We start from the raw sequence: 9,472 nt of genomic DNA, 5'->3' as shown, positions 1-9,472 counted from the left end.
TCCAACCAACTGAGCCACCCAGGCGTCCCAAGATTTCAGTTTTTGATGGTTGCATAGTATTCCACTGTGTGTGTGTGTGTGTGTGTGTGTGTGTGTGTGTAATATATATATACTACATCTTCTTTATTCATGTATCTGTTGATGGACATCTACGTTCTTTCCATAGTTTGGCTTCTCCAGCTTCAGTTTTGAGTTGTTTTCTGTTCTATACATGATAGTAACTTGTGTTAACACTTAGTATTTATTGTAGGTATTTATATTTGTATATGATTAGCTAGGGCTTCACCTCATCTTACACAATAATAGTTTCCTAGCATAGGGATAGGAAGATTAATAAGAACAGAAGGGAAATAAAAGTAAAAATAGAAATGAATCAAAATAGAGTTCAGTGAAAACCAACAGCTGATTCTTAAAGCTGACCTGTGAAGGAAGTTTCTAGTACCTCTGAGTGGGGAGGAGGGTACAGCTCTCCCTGTTCTGGCTACCTTTATAGAGATCAAGAGGCATAAAATTTTAAGGGCACTGTATAATACTATTTCAATAAATATAAATTTACCAGCTTGACTATATTTTCCTAAGTTAACCCAAAATAACCCAAGTAGTTAAACTGAATAGACAGAAGAAACATGAATGGTATTATCAAGGGCCTTCAACAAGAGGGTTAGATCTTGTGCAGAATGTTAAAAAGGATGAGTCTTCAACTAATTCTATAAAACTAACATAATTGATACCAAAACTGAAAAATTGCATTATCTCAAGCCATTCTCATGGTACGTAGTCTCTAGAAAGTAATAACAACCTGAGTGCTGCAATGGAATAAAATGCACAGACTAGAAAGCATGAGGCAGGGTTTTTTTGTGTTTGTTTTTTTTTTATGTGATAGACACAACAAGAAAGGGAACACAATGGGACTGGGATAGGGAGAAGCAGGCTTCCCACTGAGCAGAGAGTCCCATGTGGGACTCGATCCCAGGACCCTGGGATCACGACCTGAGGCAAAGACAAACACCTAACGACTGACCACCCAGGCCTCCTCAGGATGAGGCAGAAAGAATCATCTCAAAGTGAAAAATGTTTTATTAGACTGTGTATATACACAAAAGCATATTCTTAGTATATGTAAGAAGTATTAGTAATTGTCTTTGGGAAGGCAAATGTCTGAGTAATTGGACAGTTGATACTTTCATTGCATTTAGGTACTTTTTAGGGTTTTTTTGGCATTTGCATGTATCAACTGTCAGCAAAAACTGAAGAGTAATGACATATGTTCATGACATAAAAATTACAAACACCTATCAAAGTGTGTAAGAACCCATTTTGTAATAAAAATTATACAAACAGAAGCATTAAAATAAGTGAAAAGTGGCTAACATTACTATGGGTTACAGACAGATTTTCAGGAAAAATGGTCTAGGCTAACAGCTAAACTGTCCTTACCAAAATTCAGGATTAAATATAAAGGTCTTAAGTACAGGGTTTCTTTTCAAGGTGAGGAATTACATAGGAAATACATATCCTGGAATTACATAGAAGTGATTTGGCTTTTTTGTGCACTTTGTTTTTTGTTTTTTGAAGATTTTGTCAGCACAAGCAGATCAGCAGGCAGAGGGAGAAGCAATCTTTGGGAACCCAATGCAGGAATCGATCCCAGGACCCTGGGATCATGACCTGAGTCGAAAGCAGACAATTAACTGAGCCACCCAGGTGTCCCCATAGAGGTGATTGCTAGCACCACTTTTTGAATATACTAATAATCACTGAATTATACTTTAAATGGGCGGATTTTATGTTACTGAATTATGTTTCAATAGAACTCTTATTTTTTTCAGAGTGGGAATGGAGGTGAGGGGCAGAGAACTTTTTTTAAGGAGTGGGGAGGAAGGGGTAGCAGGAAAAGGAGAGAAAGAATCTTTTTCTTTTCTTTTTTTAAGATTTTATTTATTTATTTGACAGATCACAAGTAGGCAGAGCGGCAGGCTCCCTGATGAGCAGAGAGCCCCATGCGGGGTTGGATCCCAGGACCCTGGGATCATGACCTGAGCCAAAGGCAGAGGCTTTAACTCACTGAGTCACCCAGGCGCCCCAAGAATCTTTTTCTTTTAAGGATTCATTAGAAGGTAATGAGCACTGGGCATTATATAAGACTGACTAATCACTAAACTCTACTCTAAAACTAATAATATACTAAATGTTAGTTAATTGAATACAAATTTTAAAAAGATGTAAGAGCTTAAAAGTAAAGCACGAAATAAAAAAAAATTATTCAATAGAGTACACGTGGCGGTGGTTGGGGGATAGGAGGGAAGGATGGCACAGAGAAACCCAAGCACACTCCCCCTAAGTGGAAATCCTGACAAGGGCTCAATCTTATGGCCCATGAGATCATGATCTGAGCCAAAGACAAGAGTCAGATGCTTAACCCACTGACCCACACAGGAGCCCATAGAGTTCTTATTTATGTCTCCTTAAAGACAGAAGCACTAGTAGGATAGTAAGGAACTTATGTTATAGGTCTCTTTTCAAGCCAAAGAGCTGGTAGGATAGTAAGGAACCCAAGAAGGTAAAGCTCACCCAAACCCCTTTTGGATGTAATGACATTTGATGACCCTATTCTGCTAGACCAGGGAGGAGGGAGGCTCAGTGGCAACTTCCTAGGCTAAATTACACATATTCAATACCACCAAACACCATACTTAGCATCAAACTCACTCAGGAGCATGTGCGAGGAACCTCAGCTTGCCAGGGAAGCACTGCTCGGTGTTCATGGGAAGAGCCCTTGCAGAAGTCCCTATGACCAGCCTGGAGCCAGGATCACTGACTCTCCCAGGTGACGCTTAAGGGGCAGGAGACTACATCCACCTCGTGAGCTTGAGGTCCACTTTGACTTGGTAGCTCCAGGACCCACAAGAGCCAGCATCTCTCATAAAAACTTCTCAGGCATAGATTCCCATACTGAAAAACTGAATTCTTACTTTGGTGACAAAAAAATCAAGGACCAAGTTCAACTAGAGATGAAGAATTTTTTTTTTAAAGATTTTTATTTATTTATTTATTTGACAGGCAGAGATCACAAGTAGGCAGAGAGGCAGGCAGAGAGAGGAGGAAGAAGCAGGCTCCCCGCTGAGCAGAGAGCCCAATGTGGGACTCCATCCCAGGACCCTGGGATCATGACCTGAGCCGAAGGCAGAGGCTTTAATCCACTGAACCACCCAGGCGCCCTAGAGGTGAAGAATTTAAATAAGACCCTCTTCACATTAAATGAGGACACCAAAGGGCTATTTAAGGCAAGGTAAACCAAAAGTAAACCCACTTCCAACTTTCTGCAAACAAGAAGACCTTGGCACTAGGAGAATAGGAGTTAACATGAAAAGTGAAAAATGGTGTTGAGAATTATAGCCGTTACACAGATGTGAAGACTAAGTTCATATTGCCTGGGTGATCTAAGAAGGCTCTAGAGGTAATCTTTTCTTTTTCTTTTTTTTTTTTTAAAGATTTTTTATTTATTTGTCATAAAGAGAGAGAGTGAAAGCACACAAGTAGGCAGAGAGGCAGGCAGAGGTGGAGAGAGAGGCAGGCTCCCCGCCGAGCAAGGAGCCCGACACGGGACTCGATCCCAGGACCCCAGGATCATGACCTGAGCCGAAGGCAGCGGCTTAACCCACTGAGCCACCCAGGCGTCCCAAGGTAATCTTTTCTTTAAAAAGATTCTATATATAGAGAGAGAGAGAGCGTGCACACACATACATGAGTAGGAGAAGGGACAGAGGGAGAGAGAATCTCAAGCAGACTGTACAGCTCAACTGACTGAGCCACCCAGGCGCGCCTAGATAAAATCTTAATTTGAGGTGCTTTGCTGACTGCAAATGTCCCCCAGAAAGCTGGCAAATGCAAACAACTCTTCTCTAGAGGGAGGCACCCTCACCCTAGGCTAAAAAGAATCTCCACAAATAGCTCCTTAAGAATAATGACCAGTACTCAGAGAAAGAAAAAAAGAAATTTAACCATGCACCACAAATGAGACTCCGAAGAAATGACAGAAATAGCAGAAGTAAACTACAAACACTGAATTAGCAGATAATAAAACAGCTATGCTTATTATGGTTAAATAAATAAAACAAGTTTCAAAATACCTCCAGAAGCAGTAACTATAACAGTGACACAGCATATGAGAAAAGGAACCAGATGAAACATCTAGAAATGAAAAAAATATATAATAAATTCAAAATCTGACCACAGATGAAACCAGAAAAGTGAAATGGTACTGTTGAAGCCAGGTGGCAGATATAGGATAGATAATATATTATCCTCTCTACTTCTGTGTATATTTGAGTATTTTCTTTTTTCTTTCTTTTTTTTTTTTTTAAATGACTTTTTTTTTTTAAGAGTTTTATTTATTCGACAGAGATCACAAGTAGGCAGAGAGGCAGGCAGAGAGAGAGAGGAGGAGGAAGCAGGCTCCCTGCAGAGCAGAGAGCCCAATGTGGGGCTCGATCCCAGGACCCTGGGATCATGACCTGAGCCACCCAGGTGCCCCTATTTGAGTATTTTCATAATAAAAGTAATAAAAAATGAGTTTGCCAGAGTAGACATAATTGAACACTGTGTATGTGATCCTGTAAGTCAGAATCCAGATTGCAGCACAGAAAGACAAAAAAAATTGAGTATACAAAAGAGTTAAACATTGAACTCTACATCAAGAACTATTGATGTACTATATGTTAGTTAACTGAACTTAATTTAAAAAAAACGAGGGTTAAATAATAGGAAATTCAGTTAGTTCTAGCATTCATTTAACTGGAAACCCAGAGAAGAGAAAGTGATTGGGTCATGCCAATATTTGAAGAGATAATGACTGAGAATTTCCCAGAACCCATGTAAAATATCCACAGAATCAAGCTCAGTGAGTCTCAAGCAGGATAAATAAAAAGACATAAACAGTTATATATATCATAATGAAATTCCAGAATACCAAAGACAAAAGTCCTAAAATTACACAGAGAAAGAGATTAGGTTAACAATGCTATGCATCTGGATAGTATATAAATAATTTTCACTTCTTTACACTTAAATGTGAACATCTGATTTTGTTACAGTGGACACGTATCACTTTAATTTCTTTTTCATTTTTTTTCTTTTTCGTTTTTATCAAAGTCATATATGCATGTAGTATAAAAGGCAAAATTTCCACATGACTTTTTTTTTTTAGCTTTTTAATCAGATTTTTAAAAAAGATTTTATTTAGGGGTGCCTGGGTGGCTCAGTGGGTTAAAGCCTCTGCCTTTGGCTCAGGTCATGGTCCCAGGGTCCTGGGATCAAGCCCCGCATTGGGTTCTCTCCTCAGCGGGCAGCCTGCTTCCTCCTCTCTCTCTCTGCCTGTCTCTCTGCCTACTTGCGATCTCTGTCTAATAAATAAATAAATAAATCTTTAAAAAAAAAAGATTTTATTTATTCATTTAAGACAGCACGCAAGCAGGCAAACACGAGCAGGAGGGACAGAGGGCGAAGGAGAAGCAGACTCCCTGCTAAGCAGGGATCCTGGCTCAGGGTTCTATTCCAGGACCCCAAGATCAGGACCTGAGCCAAAGACAGATGCTCAATGGACTGAGCCACTCAGGTGCCCCTTTGATCAGATTTTATAAAAAAACAAAAAAAAAGGGGCGCCTGGGTGGCTCAGTGGGTTAAGCCGCTGCCTTCGGCTCGGGTCGTGGTCTCAGAGTCATGGGATCGAGCCCCGAGTCAGGCTCTCTGCTCAGCGGGGAGCCTGCTTCCTCCTCTCTCTGCCTGCCTCTCTGCCTGCTTGTGATCTCTCTGTCAAATAAATAAATAAATAAAAATCTTTAAAAAAAAAAAAAAAAACCAAAAATACAATTTTTCGGGGAGCCTGGGTGGCTCAGTGGGTTAAAGCCTCTGCCTTCGGCTCAGGTCGTGATCCAAGGGTCCTGGGATCGAGCCCCACATCGTGTTCTCTGCTCAGCGGGGAGCCTGCTTCCTCCTCTCTCTCTGCCTGCCTCTCTGCCTAGTTGTGATCTCTGTCAAATAAAGAAATAAAATCTTTTTAAAAAACATACAATTTTAGGGGCACCTGGGTGGCTCAGTGGGTTAAGCCGCTGCCTTCGGCTCGGGTCATGATCTCAGGATCCTGGGATCGAGCCCCACATCGGGCTCTCTGCTTGGCAGGCAGCCTGCTTCCTCCTCTCTCTCTCTGCCTGTCTCTCTGCCTACTTATGATCTCTCTCTGTCAAATAAATAAATAAAATCTTTAAAAAAAAAACATACAATTTTAGCAACATGGACGGGACTGGAAGAGATTATGCTGAGTGAAATAAGTCAAGCAGAGAGAGTCAATTATCATATGGTTTCACTTATTTGTGGAGCATAACAAATAGCATGGAGGACAAGGGGAGATGGAGAGGAGAAGGGAGTTGAGGGAAATTGGAAGGGGAGGTGAACCATGAGAGACTATGGACTCTGAAAAACGATCTGAGAATTTTGAAGGGGTGGGGGGTGGGAGGTTGGGGGCACCAGGTGGTGGGTATTGTAGAGGGCACGGATTGCATGGAGCACTGGGTGTGGTGCAAAAATAATGAATACTATTATGCTGAAAAAATAAAAAATTAAAAAAAAAACATACAATTTTTCCTTAAATTCCACAGTCTTAGTTTTTCAGGGACAGAAAATTTGCAATGAGGACATCAACCCCATGTTATTTGGTGGCTCCTGACTGCAAGACTAAGAGGAGTTGTGCCTCAAGAGCCAGTGAGGATATGAACTCTGAGCTGTTCTCCAGAAGCATCTGAGCCCTGGCAAGGGGGCTTGCTTGTAGGGTCTGACAAAGCATTGCACAGGTAACCCAGGATTCCCAGGCCTTGCAAAGGCTTTTATTAGCGCCCACCAGGCCTGTGCCAGTTCATCAAGTATCCTAACCAAGCACGCACCCTTCTTTCCTGACACTCTGCCACCCACTAGCCTGCCATAATCCTCTTAGCCTAGTTCCCTGACCTCGTAAATGGCAAAAGGTGCACCAGCCTGGAGTATAGCAGAAGTTGTGGTGGGGCAGCCTCTGAGACCATGTTAATGAGTATTGATAAAAGAGTGGGGCAGAGTGGAGGGGGCTAGAGTTAAGATGGTGGAGGAGTCGGGGGACCCTAAGTTTGTCTTGTCCCTGGAATACAACTAAATATCAAGTCATTCTTAACACCCAAGAAATCAACAGGAGGTCTGAGAATATAAATATTGCAAGTCTACCGGTAGAAAAGCACCACCTTTTGGAAGGTAGGGAATGCAGAGACCTGAATCCGGTGTGACGTGGTTGAGGGGATATAGTGGCGAGGAGGGAGCCTGCTTAAGGAGGCGGTCGCAAGGTATTATAAGCAGGGGAACACAAAATCAGAACTTCAGAAGTCTTCTCCAGTGCGGAACGTGCCTCACCTAAGGGTGCTCAGGTGACGAAGCAGGGCAGAATCCCAGCTGTGATACCATGATCTGAGGATCTGCTGGGTCGCAAACAGAAGGGGTGGTGCCTAAGTGATGCCCTGTTACCAGGCTCAGCAGTGGGGAAGCTGGCTGAGAACAGTCTAGGCGCCGGCTCTCTGTTCTGTGTTGCCATGAACTGCAAACTGCTGTGTGGTCAAGCGACCGCTTTCCTGGGATAGGTCCAGCCAAAGGGAGAAGCATGGTGAGAGCCCCCCCCCTTCCCTCCAGGAGGAATGTACATGTCCCAGTTTTTAACAGTTTTGAAACTCAAGTCCCCGGCCTGGGATTAAAAAGCTCAGAGGTACACAGGATGAACACAGAGGTCTGACAGAAACTGGGGGGACAAGAGTGATTGATTGCTCTTCTATGAGGGCTCACTGAAGAGTGGGGTCCCGAGTGCCTGGGTGGCTCCATTGGTTAGGTGGCAACCTTCAGCTCAGGTCATGATCTCAGGGTCCTGCAATGGAGTCCAACATCAGGCTCCCTGCTCAGTGGGGAGTCTGCTTCTCGCTCTCCCTCTGCCCCTCCCCGCTGCTCGTTCTTGTTCTCTATTTCAAATAAATAAACAAGTAAAATCTTGAAGAAGAGGAGGAGGAGGAAGAAGGAGAGGAGTAGGGTCCCGAATTTTCAGCTCTGTGGCTAGAGAGTGGGGCACCGCCATATTCATCCTGCCCATCAGTACTGAAAGGCTTCAGGGAGCAAAACAGCACCACCTAGTGGAGTCTGGCGCCGCTTACACCAAGTCCTGCCTCCCTTGTGCACTGAAGGTGCGTTTCCACAAGGGCAAGTCCACCGGAGAATCAGTGCAACAGGCCCCTCCCCCAGAAGACCAGCAAAAACAACTCACTCACATCAAGTTTACTGGTCATAGAGGGCTCCAAAGCTTCAGCTCTGGGGAAAATAGTATCTAGTATCTTTATACTTTTATTCTTTAGTTTTTTATTATTTTTCAGTTACTTTATTATTCTTTTCAGTTATTTTCTTTTAAAGATTTTATTTATTTGACAGAGATCACAAGTAGGCAGAGAGGCAGGCAGAGAGAGTGGGGGGGAAGCAAGCTCCCTGCCGAGCAGAGAGCCCGATGTGGGACTCGATCCCAGGACCCTGAGATCATGACCGGAGCTGAAGGCAGAGGCTCAACCTACTGAGCCACCCAGGTGCCCCATTTTCAGTTTTTTTTATTTTCTTAATTTTTATATATATGTCAAATATTTTTAATTTTTTTCCTTTCATTGTGTGTATATATATATATATATATATATATATATATATATATCTTTTTCTTTCTTTCATATTTTGAGCTCTTGTCCCTTTTAATAAGCAGACCAAAACACAACCAGGATTTAGTTTTATTGTTGTTGTTGCTATTGTTTTTTCTTTTTCTTCTTTTCTGGAAAAAATAATGAGATGGATAAATTCAACCCAAAAGAAAGAACAGGAGGTAGTACTTATAGCCAGGGATTTAATCAAGATAGGTGTAACTAAGATGTCTGAACTGCAATTTAAAACAACAAATATAAGGATACTAGCTGAGCTTGAAAACACAGAAAACACTAGAGAATCCCTTACTGTAGAGATAAAAGAACTAAAATCTAGTCTTTTCTAGGCAGAAATTAAAATGCTATAACTTAGATGTAGTCCCAAGAGGAGGCCCTAAAAGCAAGGATGAATGAAGTAGAAAAGTGAATCAGTGACATAGAAGATAAAATTATGGAAAATAATGAAGCTAAAAAGAAGAGGAAAAGAAAACTGTCTGGTCACAAAGGTAGACTTAGGGAACTCAGTGATTCCATAAAGCAAAATAATATCCACATGATAGGAGTCACAGAAGAAGAGCCGGGAAATAGGGGCAGAAGGCTTATTTGAATAAATTATAGCTGAGAACCTTCCTAAGGTGAAGAAGGAAACAGGCATTCAAGTCCAAGAGGCACAGAGAACCCCCCTCAAAATCAACAAAAAGAGGTCAACACTATAAACTTGCAAATTACAAAGAGAAAGA

Source organism: Lutra lutra, chromosome 6, assembly GCF_902655055.1.
Source record: "Lutra lutra chromosome 6, mLutLut1.2, whole genome shotgun sequence".
Taxonomy (NCBI): domain Eukaryota; kingdom Metazoa; phylum Chordata; class Mammalia; order Carnivora; family Mustelidae; genus Lutra; species Lutra lutra.
This window is presented reverse-complemented; position numbering follows the sequence as displayed.